This window comes from Cicer arietinum, chromosome 3 (genome assembly GCF_000331145.2).
Source record: "Cicer arietinum cultivar CDC Frontier isolate Library 1 chromosome 3, Cicar.CDCFrontier_v2.0, whole genome shotgun sequence".
Taxonomy (NCBI): Eukaryota; Viridiplantae; Streptophyta; class Magnoliopsida; order Fabales; family Fabaceae; genus Cicer; species Cicer arietinum.
The window spans coordinates 47,042,854-47,061,351 of NC_021162.2; positions in this window are offsets into that span (position 1 = coordinate 47,042,854).

The window sequence follows — 18,498 nt, forward strand, 5'->3', positions numbered from 1 at the left end:
TTTTCTTTGGGGGCTGTGGAACCTTTGGTTATAGATTGTAGGTCAACCTGTAGGTTGGGAGTTGTTATCTGATCATGTGTCGGTTTAGGTGGTTTGGGTTGTCAAGTCCAAAATAGTTATTATGTGTTGATATATTCGAAACTTAGTTTTGAAATTATTTGAAGTGGTGTTAACACTTCTTCTTGATGTTGGTTTTTCGGAAACACTACCTCCAAGAGAGAACAACGTTGCAAGGATGAACGTCAGTAGGGATGATCAAATGGTTGGAGCTACAAATAACATGGAGGTTTTGTTGTTGCACAAACTGCTGCAAAGACTCTGCGGGATCTGGAGAAGAGGAAAAGAGAAATATGTGCTCTTAAGATTAAGAGGGTTAGAGTATTTTCGTCGTTACAATCCTCCAAAGTTCAAGGGTGATGAGGACTCGGGAAAAGAGTTGACTAGTGGATTCAAGAAGTGGAAAAGATCTTCGAGATGATGGATTGTCATGAAAATTTGAAGCAAATCATGACGGCATGGAATTTATAAAATGGTTCCAAGGACACAGAAGCTATGTGTTGGTGTTAACTCAGACATTATTATTATAAAGGTATGCCAATGATATAAAGACATTACTTGAGTGCATGTCATGGGGATTGTTATTGTTTTCGTCAATCAAAGGAAGTTTGTATGTCCCAAGTGGTATAGTCTTTGGCTTGTTTTCGAAAATATTTGAGGTAGTTTTGATCACCAAGCATATGCGGGGATGGAATTATTAAATTTATAACTGGAACAACATACCGATAAGAACACTACAACTTGACGTAGTTGTACGACTTAAGAAAAATCGAGGATTTGTGGACAAGGGAGAAATTTAGGAGTTCTCGGATGTAGTGATTGTTTTGTGCTCAATGTGTTGGGGTCATTCCAAGTGTTTCAGTTTGGTACCAAATGGATGTTTCGTACCAAGTAGATGCCAATGAGACTACGTGACATAGGTATGGGATATTTTACTTCGTCGACTTGATCAAAGTTATAGGAAAATAAGGGAAATTCAATGGACTTTGAGAAGATTGTTGACTGCTTTTGTAAGTTGCAAGGAGCGCTATTACAGTTCGACTAAGATAGTCTAAGCCACTATCATGGTTGTTGGCTATTTATTGACAAATTGAGGTACTGATCATCCTTAATCTCTTGTTGATAATAGACAAATTCATGTTGAATGGAACGGACGAGCCTTACCGACTATGGATGTATGTGAAGTTATTAAACACCCTATGAAAAGGGGTAGGCAACACTTTTTTCGAGAAGGCCGTGTGAAACAAGTTGTGACTAGTGTGTTGAATTTGAGTACAAACCTAGTGTGGATTGCTACTCGTACTTTAAGTTTCGAGGACGAAACTAATTTTAGGGGGGTAGTAATGTAAGACCCATAGTTTTTAAATCCTAAATTATGCAATTTGAGGGTATTTGGTGTTGAAGTTCTTAGGCTTTTAGTCCAGTTTTTGGTATTTAGTGGGTTAAATGCCTAAAATATATTTATGGAAATTGGATTAAAATTATTTGTCGAAGAATAATTTATTTACGCTACGAAGAATTGGACACCAGAGAGTTTTGTTAAAAATATCACTTGTCGCTGAAATTTTTATCTGTCAATTAAGTTGCGACGAGAGTAGATATTTTTATCAAAATGATTTGAGAAGTGATGATTTTCATAAATATCTAGATATTTAGGTATTTATTGGTTTAGGTTTAATTATTATATATATATATATATTATATATTATTATTATTAGTAATATATATGTTATTATACGCAAGGTATATATATGTTTATAAGTAATATATGTTAGAAAGGAAAAAAGGAAACGAAACAGAGGAAGAGAACCGCCCTCCTGCCTCGCGCATTCAAGCTTTCTTCTTCTTTCTTCCTTCTCCCTTCATCATTTTTGTTGCTTCCTTTTGCTTCAAGAAAGGGAACCAAGGCTTGGTGGGTTAGAAAACAAAGATTCCTCAACTTCATTCTTCTTGTTTGATTCGAAAACGAAGAAAAACGGTGTTAGGGATTTCAAAACCGTCAAACACAAACCTCCCTGTTTCATCTAGATCTAAGCTTATGACTGTTTGCTTAACGTTTTGTTTTGAAAATCATTAAGTTAAATCGGTATTGAGAACGGGGAATCTCTTAATGACTTATTTAATTAATGTTGTTTGAAAGTCGTTTCGGTAAATGAGTATTAAGAATGGGGAATCTCTTAATATGACTGTTTGCTTAACGTTTTGTTTTGAAAATCATTAAGTTAAATCGGTATTAAGAACGGGGAATCTCTTAATGACTTATTTAATTAATGTTGTTTGAAAGTCGTTTCGGTAAATGAGTATTAAGAATGGGGAATCTCTTAATATGACTGTTTGCTTAACGTTTTGTTTTGAAAATCATTAAGTTAAATCGGTATTAAGAACGGGGAATCTCTTAATGACTTATTTAATTAATGTTGTTTGAAAGTCGTTTCGGTAAATGAGTATTAAGAATGGGGAATCTCTTAATATGACTGTTTGCTTAACGTTTTGTTTTGAAAATCATTAAGTTAAATCGGTATTAAGAACGGGGAATCTCTTAATGACTTATTTAATTAATGTTGTTTGAAAGTCGTTTAAGTAAATGGGTATTAAAAATGGGGAATCTTTTAATACCTCGGTTTACTTAATGTGTATTTGAGGAAAATGTTTAAGTTAACTGGGCGTTGAGAATGGGGAATCTCTTAATGTCTCGGTTACTTAACTATCGTTTTTTTTGAAAATCGTTTCGGTAAATGAGTATTAAGAATGGGGAATCTCTTAATATGACTGTTTGCTTAACGTTTTGTTTTGAAAATCATTAAGTTAAATCGGTATTAAGAACGGGGAATCTCTTAATGACTTATTTAATTAATGTTGTTTGAAAGTCGTTTAAGTTAAATGGGTATTAAAAATGGGGAATCTTTTAATATCTGCATTTGCTTAACGATTGTTGTGGATGGAGTCAGTGATAGGTGGTACGTTTACGATTTACGTTTTTGGTAAATTGTGCTGACCCGTGATAGGTGGCACCTCGGTAAATAGTACTTTGGCCTGTGATAGGCGGTACGTTTACGATTTACGTTTTGGTAAATTGTGTTGACCCGTGATAGGTGACACCTTGGTAAACTGTACGGACCCGTGATAGGTTGTACGTTTGCGATTTATATTTTAGTAAATCGTGTTGACCCGTGATAGGTGACACCTCGGTAAACTGTACTGACCCGTGATAGGTGGTACATTTACGATTCCCGCTTTTTCTTTTAGTAAATCGTGTTGACCCGTGATAGGTGACACCATGGTAACTGTACTGACCCGTGATAGGTGGTACATTTACGATTCCCGCTTTTTCTTTTAGTAAATCGTGTTGACCCGTGATAGGTGACACCATGGTAACTGTACTGACCCGTGATAGGTGGTACATTTACGATTCCCGCTTTTTCTTTTAGTAAATCGTGTTGACCCGTGATAGGTGACACCATGGTAACTGTACTGACCCGTGATAGGTGGTACATTTACGATTTCCGCTTTTTCTTTTAGTAAATCGTGTTGACCCGTGATAGGTGACACCATGGTAACTGTACTGACCCGTGATAGGTGGTACATTTACGATTTCCGCTTTTTCTTTTAGTAAATCGTGTTGACCCGTGATAGGTGACACCTCGGTAAACTGTACTGACCCGTGATAGGTGGTACGTTTATGATTTACGCTTTTTAGTAAATCGTGTTGACCCGTGATAGGTGGCACCTCGGTAATTGGTACTTTGGCCTGCGATAGGCGGTACAATTATGATTTACGGCCCTTCGAGGAGGGTTTTGGTTTGGAATTCTGAGTCCATGCATTTTGGCATATACGCATCGCATTAGGGTGCTTGGCACACGAGTCGTGTTTGAATCAAGTTATGATTGAGTGTTATGTATTGATTTTGTGTGTAAGTGTGACTGATTGTAAACTATTTCGAAACTCAAGTTGTCGTGGTAATTGTGTTGGAATTGCTAAGTGTTATGTATTGATTATCGTGTGTAAGTGTGATGGATTGTAAAACTATTTCGAAACCCAATTTGTCGTGGTGATTGTGTGGGAATTGCTAAGTGTTAAGATTTGGAGTTGTGTATGAATGTTATTGAATTAGTTTATGTATTTTTGGACGGATAAGCAGGGAAATCGATTTCCCAATCGATTTGGGAAGTTACAGGGGCTTAACTATTTATAAAATTGATTTCCCAATCGATTTGGGAAGTTACAGGGGCTCAACTATTTATAAAATCGATTTCCCAATCGATTTGGCCATGAAGGAATTCAGCAAAACTGACAAAAATCGTTTTGGAAATCGATTGGCATTAAGTCAGGGGCTCAGCTATCCTGTCAATCGATTGCCCAATCGATTGAATTAAGCCTAGAATTCAAATTTCACTAAAAACCTTCAGGAAATTGATTTGGAAATCGATTGGCTGAGTTGAAATTCTTATTTTGAGTTAGATAACAGATTGCTCAATTGATTTATCAATGTCTTGGTTAGTTATGTATTACTTGATGGATTGAGAACTTTATTTTGACTTCATCATTTTTATTTGGCAAGTGTTATATGAACTTTAAGCATATGGAAAACCCTTTTAAGGTGCATGCTAAGTTGAAAGGTTATTTTGTGCATTTAAAAACTTAAATGTTATGTGTTAACTGTTAATTTCGGTTGGTGACCCTTTACAACTATTGTGGAAATCTGGGATTTGCCCTCAGATGAGAGTCAGGACGATCCTACCGGTTCGTAACCTACGAATGGGAATGTAGATGGGAATGCCTGACTGGAGCTATGTTAGGAGGATCTTACGGGGCGCGTGGAGATCACTCAGGGTGTTTAGTTTGTTTTGGAGAATGATCAGATTAGGGTGACATAGAGGGAACAAACGTCTTTCTTTTGGATTACGTTATTTTTAACTAGAAAACTGTACCCTTACTAATATTGTCAGCTTGACATGTTATTTTCGATGGGTTACATGTACCACTTTTTGATGTGTAAATATTTTGGATTCATATTTTAAGAAACTTTTCCGCTGCTTGTGAATTTATAATGACTCAATTATTTATCCAAAGGTATTACCTTGTTTATTTATCTGTTTTATTTTAATTTCTTTTGAAAAAAAAATACACCCTCGCTTTGAAAACTGGGGTGTTACACCTTTGATGCATTATATATCTTGTACTTTATTTCAATTTATGTGTGGCTTTGATTCATTGTCTTAGTCTTTGAGGAAAATGTATTACTTCATCAACGATATTGTTGATATAGAGGATACTTCTTTTTATAGTTGATGAATGTTGTACCAGATGGTTCATATAGTGTTTTCCATTGGCATTACAAGTATTTGATGGTTCTTTTATTGATTTGATCTTTTACCTATTAGACTTAGAGTATTGATGCAAAAGCTCAAATGTATTTTCCACATCTCTTATGTTTCATTTGTTTGACCATATTGATTAGAAGATGACTCACTAGAGGATTTGTTTGACCATATTGATTAGAAGATGACTCACTAGAGGATGTTGTTAATACTAATTAGGTGGAACCAATATATGTATCACAATTATTTTTGGTTTCATCAGACATATTGTTTTTAAGTTATAGATGACATCAGTACTAGCAACTTATAATTAATTGATTATTAGTTAATAATATTTAGTGTTTCTACTAATGAATAACTCATGGATTATTATTACTAACTCACAAATACTTAAGTTACTATTCTAGGATTAATCTATTCTTTTAAATTTCATCAAGGTCTTGAGGTTTATTTTTAGGCTAAATTACATTCGTGGTCCCTTAACTTAATTTCAGGTATCGTTTTAGTCCTTTATCCATTTTTTTCCCGATTTAGTCCTTTATTCCTAAAAATATCAAATAAAGTATGAAAATATGAGTTTATTTGAAGATTTGCGTTAAGAATTTGGTGAAATTTGTATTATATTGAAGAATATAATTAATTTTATGAGTTTTGATTGAATTTTTTTTTTGAATTTTTGTATAAAAAAGGATATCATTGTTGAAATTTTAAAACGTAAAATATCAAATTGTCACTTAAAATTAAAATAAAGGACCAAGTCGGAAAAAAAAAAAAGATAAAGGACTAAAACGTTACCTGAAATTAAGTTAAGGGACCACGAATGTAATTTAGCCTTATTTTTATAATGTTAATTTTAAATTGATGATTCTATTCCTTTTCTTGATTATATTATTTTATGATTGCTTAATTAGAATTTCAATAGATGATGATGATTTGGTTTGACAAAATTTGATTTCTAAATTAATTAATTGTAGTTTTTCGACGTTTGATCGTTAACTATAATACATCGATTATTGTGATGTTTAATTCAGTCAATGAAACAAAAGTAGAATCCCAATTAAAAATTGAACTCGTTGATAAAGTCTATGATAGGTTTGAAATTCGTAAACTAGTGGATTAATCATTCCAACATCTGTGATTGTAACTCGTTCCCCAAACTGTTACGAACTTAAAATTCAAATCCCCCTCTTTATTTTTTTTATTGATTTTGAATTTGGTTAATATTGTCATTAGTCCTTGCCAGAAGACTCAAATTGTTGCTATAGGCTACATTTTTATTACATGAATTTCACCCCTGAGCGACAACTGATAGTGTTTCAACAAGTATATTGAATCGTTGCAAGTAATAATTAAACGGTAGTACCGAAGGTCGAACTCAATGATTGTATTTTACTATTTAATTATATTTAATTACTAAAATTGAACAATTTTTTTCTAAATTGATCCTTTATAATAAGAAAAATATTATGGATGAGTTTCACTTCGAATCCAACCTTTGTTCCTAATTTTGATCTTAGTGACAAAACCTTTAATTCCAAAGAAATCCCTCATTCCTTAGTAGATTTAAGATTATAATTAAGCTTTAAGGTACAAGAATAGTCTTTTTAAATTGTTGCATTGTCAACAATTTTAATTGGTTTCATGAACTACGTCTATCCCTAAACTACAATATCATGAATTTCTCATCTCAAGCATTTGTAAAGTCCACTTTCGTTTCAAAATACGAATTGTATAACATTTTAATGTTGATCAAGCAATAAAAAAGCATTAAGCACATAGATGAGAAAAATAATTCAATAAACTCATTCATATAACTAGAAATCAAATTAGAAAAATAAGGGTTTCATCTTGTTTCACTTATCCCTAACAAATAGAGTTTAGTTACTCATGAAAGAGATAGAAAAGATAGATGTTACAGAAGAATTTTAAGAAAAATTCATGAATGATTCTTGATAAAACTGCTCCAATAGTGTTAGAAATCCCCGTCTCTGAGTTTCTCTGCTAGGACACAAGCCTTCAAATTTTCCAATAGTCAAAAAGATCCCTAAAAAGAGAAAATAAATGTGTTTTTATACATTCAACCGTGTGTCACGCACCCTTGGCGCAGAAATTGCACTTCAGGAGCAATTGAACTGTGTCAGGAATGTCAAAATGTGCCCCAGGCACGGGTTTTGCACCTAAAAACGCAAAACCCTCGTCTATCTGACGTATATTGTATTTGTCTCCTATTTTGAATCCAAATCTGGTTCTGATGTCTCAATTAAAGTTGTAGCTATGGATCTTAGTTTTTATTTGCACTTCAATTGGACACCTACAACTCCAGATATGACTGAAATATTCTGCATAGGTCATGTTGATTTCTCACTAAAATTTAACACTGCACTAAAACAAAGAAACAACGTAAAAATAGGAAAAATCTCAACTTAATCAAGAAGATAAGAACATAAACATTTAATTAAATCCAAGAACTAAAATCAACAAAATATATCAAATAAATCCTTAAATTAACTAATAATTAAAGATAACTAAGTCTAAAAATAATGAAAAATATGCATATGATGAAGAGTCATCACAACCCTAAACTTAATTCATTGCTTGTCCCCAAGCAACAATTAAATTCAGATTTGGTACAGTTAAAATCAAATTTAAACTAAATTTCTCAAATCAATTCAAACTCAATTCTCAAAGTTCCAACTACTACAAAACTTTCATATGCTCCATGGTTGCTTAAAAAAATAGACAACACAATTTTTACACTTTAGCATTCATTCATCAAGTTCTCATCTCTCTTCACACAATCTCACTAAAAATTCTCTGAAGTGTTTAGCAAGAGTTATGAATTTATCACTCAAATCCTAGAACATGCATCGCACTACCATAGGCTTGAAAATATTCTAGTTAGCATTCACAATTGCAACAAACACATACACTTTTGGAGGACTTTCATATTATAATGGGGCTTAGGTAAGGGTATGATATTTTGGGATAGTAGACTTTATTATTTGGAGTTAGGTACACATTTTAAAATTATGCAACCACCTACTTTTTTCACATTTTCATTGTGGAGATTCTCAAACATTGACAAAAGAACCAAGAAGATGTTATTTATCAAAGTACACAAATTGAATTTTTTTTTAATTCAATAATTTTTTTATTTTGAGAACCATCACCCCGAACTTAAAAGGTTGTTATCCCATGAGCAACCCCAAACTTAGAAATTTACCAAGATAATACAAAATATTTCCTACCTAAGTCCAATAATGTGATGTAATTAAAGTGAGGTTTTTGGCATGTAATGTGGCTAGTAACCGAAAGAAAAGGGCAAGGCTCAAAAGGGCTAGCAAATGATAAAATTTGCATAGGGCAATTAGAAATGGTCAAACTACTAAACAAAATTGCCTCAGTGTCTGGATAATCACACAACAAAGAATTAAATTGTTTGGGCCCAAAAGCTCACATCTAGGATAATAAGAAAGAGCATGAATTGTCAAAACTATGCCAAGCATGTTACTGAAAAGTTAACATTTTGTTTTTAAATTTTGATAGCAAGTTAGCCTTCTATAACCATTTAGTAATCAACAATGTATGTATTTGTAAGACTTGTCGAATTGAGCAATAATATGAGCCAAACTATGGAATTTAGATTTCAAAATTTCAAACAGAAAACTTAAGACCAACTGCAAGTTATTACAACTTCTTCATCATAGTACACATGTAGTGAAAAGACAAAATCATAAAACCTGACAACTAAAATAAAGAAAACATAAACAAAGAAAAGGAAAGGAAGCTTCTCTCAATCGGGTAATTCAAGGGGCATTGCTTGGGTCCTCCATTCATGTACAACTAAAGTCGCTAGTATACTGGTGAGGTGAGAACAAATTAGAATAAAACATGACTCCTAGTGTCTGTTGAGATGAGGCGAAGGCTCGATAGAGATTTTTCATTCCCAGTTGTATTATGGCATGTCCATCTCATTGATCGATCATCAATTGTTTTATCATAGTTTCCAACCGTCCAAATATTTCCTAAATGGAGAGTTGTGACGGATTTTGAGGATGGTCATGTTGCCCTAGAGGATCATAATTTTCCTCCGTCGGCATCGTTGCTTGTGGAACACTAGGATATTTTGCTGGAATCATAGAGTGTTTTTCTATCCATTTAGCAGAGATGGGGATAGCAGATTTTACCATTTCTTCACTTTTTTAGGTGACACTCAAACCTTCTCACAAAGTTTTCTTATTAAGGAAGCATGATTGAAGTAGCTCGCCGGAGGATTAAGAATTCTTGTCCCCCATAGATCATTAGCTATTAGCACACCCATATTAATTTTTTTCACCTTTTATGGTTCTATTTCTTATCCAATCTGTGTCTAGTCTAAACAAAGTGCGCAAAATCTCTCGAGTGTCTTTTTTTACAGTTTTGTTTTTCATTGTTTGAAATTGGCAATCGTCATAGTTCGGAAAGAAAAAAATATTTCATTGATGGCTTGAGGTGTAAAGGGCAACATTTTTCCCCTCACATAACTAACAAATTGATCATGTGGAGGGGGTTCAGCATAATTCAGATCAGAGGCATTGGAGAAGAATTTCACAACTAGTGATTTGCTTGCTTGGATGAAAAATGTGATCAACTTCTCCCATCCTCGTCCAACATTCATCGCCAAGTGTCAACAAATTCATTTTCTTTTAACTCAATTTTTTTTCACTCACAAGTGAACAACCCATAGTAATAGTTGAAGAATCTACAACACTAACACTACTTCTAACTCAGACAATCCACATTCATCAAGAGAGAAAAGAAAGTGTTGAAAGTAACAATTTTTAAATTTTTTTTAGAAGAGATAGAGAACATTTGTAATAATAATTTTTTTTTAATAGATCCAATTGAGTAAATAAAGTATAACTTAATAGTGATATGACAATCCCAGACAACGGAACGAAAAACTTGATAGCATTTCAGCAAGTGTATTGAATCGTTGTAAGTAATAATTAAGACATTAGTACCGAGTATCGAACTCAAGGATTGCGTTTTACTATTAAATTATATTTAATTACTAAAATTGAACATAAAGTTTCTGAATTGATTGAAATAATATTTAAAACTAACAACGGTAATAAAATGGATCCTTTATAATAAAAAAAATATCACAGATGAGTTTCACTTTGAATCCAACATTAGTTCCTAATTTGATCCTAGTTACTAAATTTATTTACTGAATTATTACCGAATTGTCTTTATTATTCTTGCCCTAATATCTTAGTGACATAACCTTTAATTGCAAAGTAACCCCAAATTCCTTAGCGGATTCAAGATTAGAATTAAGCTTTAAGATACAATAATTCTCTTTTTAAAATGTTGCCTTTGCAACAAATTTAATTGGTTTCATGACCTGCATCTATCCCTAGACTATAATATCATGAATTTCTCATCTCAAGCATTCGTAAAGTCCACATCCGTTTCAAAATATGAATCATAGAACATTTTAATGTTGATCAAGCAATAAAAAGCATTAAGCACAGAGATGAGAAAAATAATTCAATAAACTCATTCATATAACTAGAAATTAAATTAGAAACATAGGAGTTTCATCTTGGTTCACTCATTTGTAACAAATAGGGTTTAGTTACTTATGACAGAGATAAAAAAGATAGAGATTAGAGAAGAATTACAAGAAATATTCATGAATGATTCTTGATAAAACTGCTCCAATGGTGTAATGAATCCTTGTCTCTTTGTTTCTCTGCTAGGGCACAAGTGTTCAAACTTCCCAATAGTTAAAAAGATCTCTATAAAGTGAAAAAAATGCATTTTTATGCATTTAGTCGCGTGCCACGCAGTCTAGGCGCAGAAAATGCGCTTCAGGCGCGGAACTTGAGCTTCAGGCGCAGAAATTGTGCTTTAGGTGCAATTGAATAGTGTCAGGAATAACAAAATGCGCCTAGGGCACGAGTTTGGTGTTTCAGGCGCAAAACCTCTTATGTCTGACTTATACTATATTTGTCGCCTCTTATATTTGACGTAAACTATATTTGTCGCCTCTTATGTCTGACGTATACTATATTTTTCGCCTCTAATGTCTTCATGAAAGTTGTATCTATGGATCTTAGCATTCATTTGCACTTGTTTAGACTTCAATTGGACACCTACAACTCCAGATATGACTGAAATACTTTGCATTAGTCATGTTGATTTTTTCACCAAAATTCAGAATTGCACTAAAACAAGAAACAACGTAAAAGTATGAAAAATCTATACTTAATCAAGGAGATAAAAACATAAACATTTCATTAACTCCTTAAACTAATTGATGATTAAAGATAAGTAAGACTAAAAACAATGAAAAATATGTATATGACGAATAGTCATCAACAACAGATCACTTTATATCAAGAACACTTAAAGTAACAAGTTAATGGAAAATAATTATTTGTTTGGTATCATGAAAACATCAAAACATGGTATTTGCATCCAAATCTAAAAAGGTTTTTACACGTTTTTTCGTATTTGCATCCATATTAATAATAGATGGGGGATCAAACGAATCTTAAAAAATCAAGGTTGTCCCGGTACAGTCTAACACCACATGGTTAGTCAAAAGCCAATTCATGCTAAGAATGTTATCAAGGTCACTAAGTTGAAGAACAACTCGATTTTCTAGTGATTTCCTATTCTCTACGATGATTGGACACTTTAAATACATATTACAAGAAACATCGGTTTCGTAGTTAGGTGTAGAAACTACAAGTCGATAAGGTGATTCAGACATATGTAATGTCAAGAGATCAACACAGTAACAAAAAAATATAATGGCTTGCGCTTGAGTCAATGAATACACATAAAAGATTATTAGACACCAGATATCTAACTTAGATTATTTGTAGGAATTAAGAGGCCTAAAATCCCTTACAACAATCACTTTTCTTACCATTTGGGGTTTCTTAGCTACTACACCCGATTGCCTCAAACTTCCTATTCCAATTCCACACTCGATTAGTTCAATCCATCCCTCTTCCAGAAGTTCTGATGCATAACCTCGAAAATATTCTCTTGAAAATTGTCTCTTTGAACACTAATATAACAAACATGTGAAACGATTAAAAGGAAGCATTCTAATGGTCTTCCAGTGGTCAGTCTCGCCACTTGGTCATAAGGTCTTGCTTCCTGACGGGTAAACCTATTTCTCTTTCCTTTACCATGTCTGAGTTGAAACTTTCCTTTTCGTGTGGTTACTTCAATTCCAAACAAACTTATTCCTTTCCCAATTTTCTTCATCCCATAACACGCATCAATCAGATCTCATAATCACTCCAAGTGAATTGATATAATTACCTTATGTAGATAATACATCACCCCATCTAAAAACTTATGACACGTTGATTCTTCCCTTGGCGAAAGTTGATAAAACTCGAAATACTTAAATACAAACTCGAACTTCGTTACATACTTTTCGACAAGCATGTTGATGTTAGAACCAAGTTGGTTTGAAGAACTGTGAAAAGTTGTTTTGTGGGAACAATTTCAAGACTAACATTTTTATTTAATTGTGCAGTTCCTTGATCATGTATCTAAAATGACTTTATGATGCATCCTCTCAATCATGCCACTGGTGATTTTTGTTTTGCAAGCAACGCTCTAATAATTTATGCGTCTGATAATTGTGACAAGCATTTTGATCATTTGGCTCTGATAAATAGTCAATAATCTGATAGAAAGTCACTACTCTAATACAAGTCAATATTATGATAGAAAGACAATACTCTGATAATAAATCAACACTCTAAAGAAGTCAGATTTTATTATGTTCTGCTCAACATCTTGAACTTTTTATCTGTTTGAAGAACTGGGTGACATACTCTAATCATGACAACTTGTACTTTTTCTGTCTCCATATCAAGATATGGTGAATAAATTATGAGTACATATTTGGATAAGATTTAATGGTGAATCAATCTCTAAATATTTCATACAACACTTTTATGATACATGTTGATTTCTTGCAATCACGACAATTGTCAGAAACCATAATAACCTTAAGCTTTCTCTAGAAAAAGGACATGCAATCTTAATTGAAAAGCAACAACAAAATATACTACAAAAAGCACAATATTTTCGTCTCTACACTTGTGTTCTTAACCCTATTATTTTTCTAAGTGTTGTGATGTAAACACACTCTTGTGAGAGTTATTCAGAAAAACGTTGTTAACACCTTTTTTTTGTAATGATGCCCAATAGTTGTTGCATTATTCAACAACTTGATTGTACTAAGTTAGTAGGTCGTTAAGACTTGAATACAATCATGTTGACTCATAGGTGTTCAATGGACATGGAATTTAGTTGGTGAGTTGTGCGTTAAATCCTTCAATTTGAAAGCATTGGGTGTAGCTACCGTGTTGTTGTTGAATTGTACATGAGGACGATTTATACCATGCTTTATTTCTTAAATGTACTATTGTGTATTTTAATTATTTGATTAGTTTCGATAATCATCATATCGATTTATTAGATTTTAAAGTTTTATTTTTTTATGCGTGACCTGTAGTAATATTTTTTGTGTTACTTGATTTATTTTAGTAGATAAGATTATTAGTTTAGATATTTAATTAAATTAGAATTTATAGAAGTTATATTGTTTGTTAATTTTATTTTGGCCCAAATAAGTAATCATTATAGGAGATAGTAGAGTTTATGAGACCCGACTTTCATTTATGAGTGCTCTTGCTCAGAAATATTTTTGGTCCATCCATCTTTAGTATAAAAAAAAAGTGGCTTACCTCATTCATTTTAATCTCCTTCATGACAAGATTTTATGATAATTCATAGTCTTGTCTTGACATAATGTAGACTTTATGTCTTTGTCTCAACAAATTAAGAGAGTAAATAATGTACATTCTCTCATTCATAAGACCTTTCATTCATTTTTGAAGGGAAGATTACAAATTTAACTATGGGTCATATCTTTTTTTTTTTTTACAATTAAGAGAGGAAAAAAAATGTCTTCCTTTGCTATATAGCCTCCATATCTCTTAAACCTATATTAAAAATTTATTTTAATTATCTACAAAAAGAATTGTAGGCAATTTTTTGTGTCATAACAATTAGAAAAAAAAATTAAAAGGTAGTCTTCACATCTTCCTATTCTATTTTCATACCCTTTTTTTTCTCCTAAATTCTCAAATTTTCCATGCACAAGATTGGTTAAAAAACCTAAATGGATTATAATAAGCCTAAGGAGGACGAAAAATGACCTAAATGTTAATTCAGTTAAACAAACGCAAGTATTGGATGCACAAGATTGGTTAAAAATCCTAAGTGGATTAGAATAAGTCGAAGGATGACGAAAAATGACATAAATGTTAATCAAATGACACAAACACACTTATTGGATGCACAAGAATGACCTAAATATTAATCTAATAACACAAACATGCTTATTTGATGCACAAGATTGGTAAAAATTCCTAAATGGATTAGAATAAGTTGAAGGATGAAAAAAATGACCTGACGATAAATCTAATGATACAAACACGCTTATTTGATGCACAAGATTGGTTAAAAACCCTAAATAGATTAGAATAAGTCGAAGGAGGACGAAAATGACCTAAATGTTAATCAAATGCCACAAACGCACTTATTGGAAGCACAACATTGGTTAAAAACCTTAAATTGGTTATAATAGGCCAAGGGAGGACGAAAATGACCTAAATGTTAATTCAATTACACAAACGCACTTATTGGATGCACAAGATTTGTTAAAATCTCTAAATTGATTAGAATAAGCCTTTGGACGACACAAATGGCCTAAATGTTAGTCCAATGAAAGAAATCCACTTTTTGGATGCACAAGATTGGTTAAAAACCCAAAATGGACTAGAATAAATCGAACGAGGACGAAAATGACCTAAATGTTAATCCAATGACACAAAGGCACTTATTGGTTGCACAAGATTGATTAAAAACCTTAAATTGATTTGCATAAGTTTAGGGTGAACGAAAATGATCTAAATGTTTATCCAATGATATAAATGCACTTATTGGATATATAAGAATGGTTGAAAACCCTAAATGCAATAGAATAAATAGGACAAAAAATGACCTAAATGTTAATCCAATTACATAAACGTACTTATTGGATGCACAAGATTGGTTAAAAACCCTAAATGGATTAGAATAAGTTGAAGAAGGATGAAAATGATCTAATTGTTAATCAAATGACACAAATGCACTTATTGGATGCACAAGATTGGTCAAAAAACCTTAAATGGATCAGAATAAACTTAGGGAGGATGAAAATGACCTAAAAGTTAATCCAATGACACAAATGCACTTATTGGATACACAAGACTGGTTAAAACCCCTAAATGGATTAGAATAAGTCGAAGGATGACGAAAATGACTTAAATGTTACTCCAATGACGCAACTGCACTAATTGGATGCAAAAGATTAGTTAAAAACCCTAAATGGATTAGAATAAGTCAAAGGCGGAAGCAAATGACCTAAATTATAATCAAATGACACAAACACACTTATTGGATGCACATGATTGGTTAAAAACCCTAAATGGATTAGATAAGTTGAAGGGGACAAAAATGACCTAAATGTTAATCAAATGACACAAGCGCACTTATTGGATGCACAAGATTGTTTAAAATTCCTAAATGGATTAGAATAAGTCAACGGAGGATGAAAATGACCAAAATGTTAATTCAAAGACACAAAAGCACTTATTAGATACACACGATTGGTTAAAAACCCTAAATGGATTATAATAAGCCGAACAAGGACGAAAATGACCAAAATGTTACTCAAATGACACAAACACACTTATTAGATGCACAAGATTAGTTTAAATCCCTAAATAAATTAGAATAATTCGATGGAGGACAAAAATGACAAAAATCTTAATCAAATGACACAAACACGTTTATTGGATGCACAAGATTGGTTAAAACCCCTAAATGGATTATAATAAGCCTAGGGAGGATGAAAATGATCTAAATGTTAACCTAATGACACAAACTCACTTATTGGATGCACATGATTGGTTAAAACCCCTAAATGGATTAGAATAAGTCGAAGGATGACGAAAATGACCTAAATGTAAATCCAATGACAAAAACGCACTTATTGGATGCATAAGATGGTTAAATAAACAAAATGGATTAGAATAAGCCTAGGTAGGACGACAATGACATAAATGTTAATCTAATGATACAAACGCACTTATTGTATGCACAAGATTGGTTAAAAACCCTAAATGGATTAGGATAAGTCTAGGGAGAACACAAATGACCTAAATGTTAGTCCAATGACATAAACCCACTTATTGGATGCACAAGATTGGTTAAAAACCCTAAATGGATTAGAATAAGTCGAAGGATGACGAAAATTACCTAAATGTTAATCCAATGACACAAACGCACTTATTGGATGCAAAAAATTGGTTAAAAACCTAAATGGATTATAATAAGCCTAAGGAGGATAAAAATGACCTAAATGTTAATCCAATGATAAAAATGCACTTATTGGATGCACAAGATAGTTAAACAACCAAAACAGATTATAATAAGTCTAGGTAGGAGGAAAATGACCTAAACGTTTCAAGTTGAACCAATTTTTATCAAATTGATCTGAACCCAAGTTCGACTCTATAATAAGTCTAGGTAGGAGGAAAATGACCTAAACGTTTCAAGTTGAACCAATTTTTATCAAATTGATCTGAACCCAAGTTCGGCTCTTTCCCAAACTCAAGCTACAACTTTAAAAAAAAAAAAAACTAAATCTAAAACAAAATATCTTAAAAATAGCTAAAAATGAAAATTTATTTTTAGTAGATTTAAAATCAAAATAAAATTATATAGTGGAGAGAGAAAATGGCGGGGATAGATTTCAAACAATTAAATCCTCACATAAATTTTAATATTCTAATTAGTGTTATGCATAGTTGAATATTTTTAAAATCTAAACAATATCCATTTAGAAGTCATTATATGGATTATGATTTATAATCGAATCTATTTTTTTGTTTAAAATCGGTTAAAAATCGATGGAAATTCTAGTTAAGGTTAAATAACCGGTTTTTAATTTAAACTAGTTTTTTTTTATATAGATTTTAGTTAATTTTTATTAATATTTTAACTTCGAGTTGAAGTAATACATTTGTTCATTTAATTTTTTTGTCTTTTGATTAAGTTGATTTGAGTTATCGAGTTGAATTAAGTCGCTTATGGACTTGACTTGAGCCAAGTTCGAATTGAAAAAGAGTTGTCACTGTCTCGAATCGATTTTTAAGTTGAACCAATTTTTATCAAGTCAAACTTTACCCAAGTTGGAGTAATTTCCAACTGAAGTTACAACTAAAATAAAAGTAAAATCTAAAATAAAATATGTAAAAAAAAAATAGCTAAAAATGAAAAGCTATTTTTAGAATTCTAAAAAGATAATTTTATATAGTGGAGAGAGAAAATGATGGGGTGGTTTTCAAATAAAAATACCCTTACACAATTTTTAATATTCTAACTAGGGATATGAATGGTTGAGTATTTTTAAAATTCAAATTTATATGTTATTATATAGATTATGATTTATAAACAATTTTTTTATATATAAATCAGTTACAAAATTGGTGGTAAGTCTAGTTAAGATTAAATAATCGATTTTGATTTTAGATAAGATTTTTTAAGATATTTTAAGCTAGTTAAGATTTATTATTTTATTTATTTTAGAAGTTAAACACAGTTTCTTAAAAAGAAATGAATTAGAGTTTAATTAATAGGCATGTCCCGTGTAAACAGATTTATACTATAATTAACATGAATTATTGATTGTATTATTATTGACTAGTGAAAGCTACAATCACGTAGTGAGATCTCTCAATCAATTATTGATATTAACTAACACTGGAAAATTAACTATTAATTCCATTATTATTATCATGTTGGTCTTTCCTGTTTTACCAATTCATTCAAATCAAATACCATAATTGTGACTAATACAATTAGATGCTAAAAATTTAAAAGGTAAAATTACGAATAAACTCACGTAATCTAAATTAATAGAATCAAATGATAAAATAATGTTGTAACATCCAGTTATTTTATTTTATTTTTATTTTTCAATTTTTA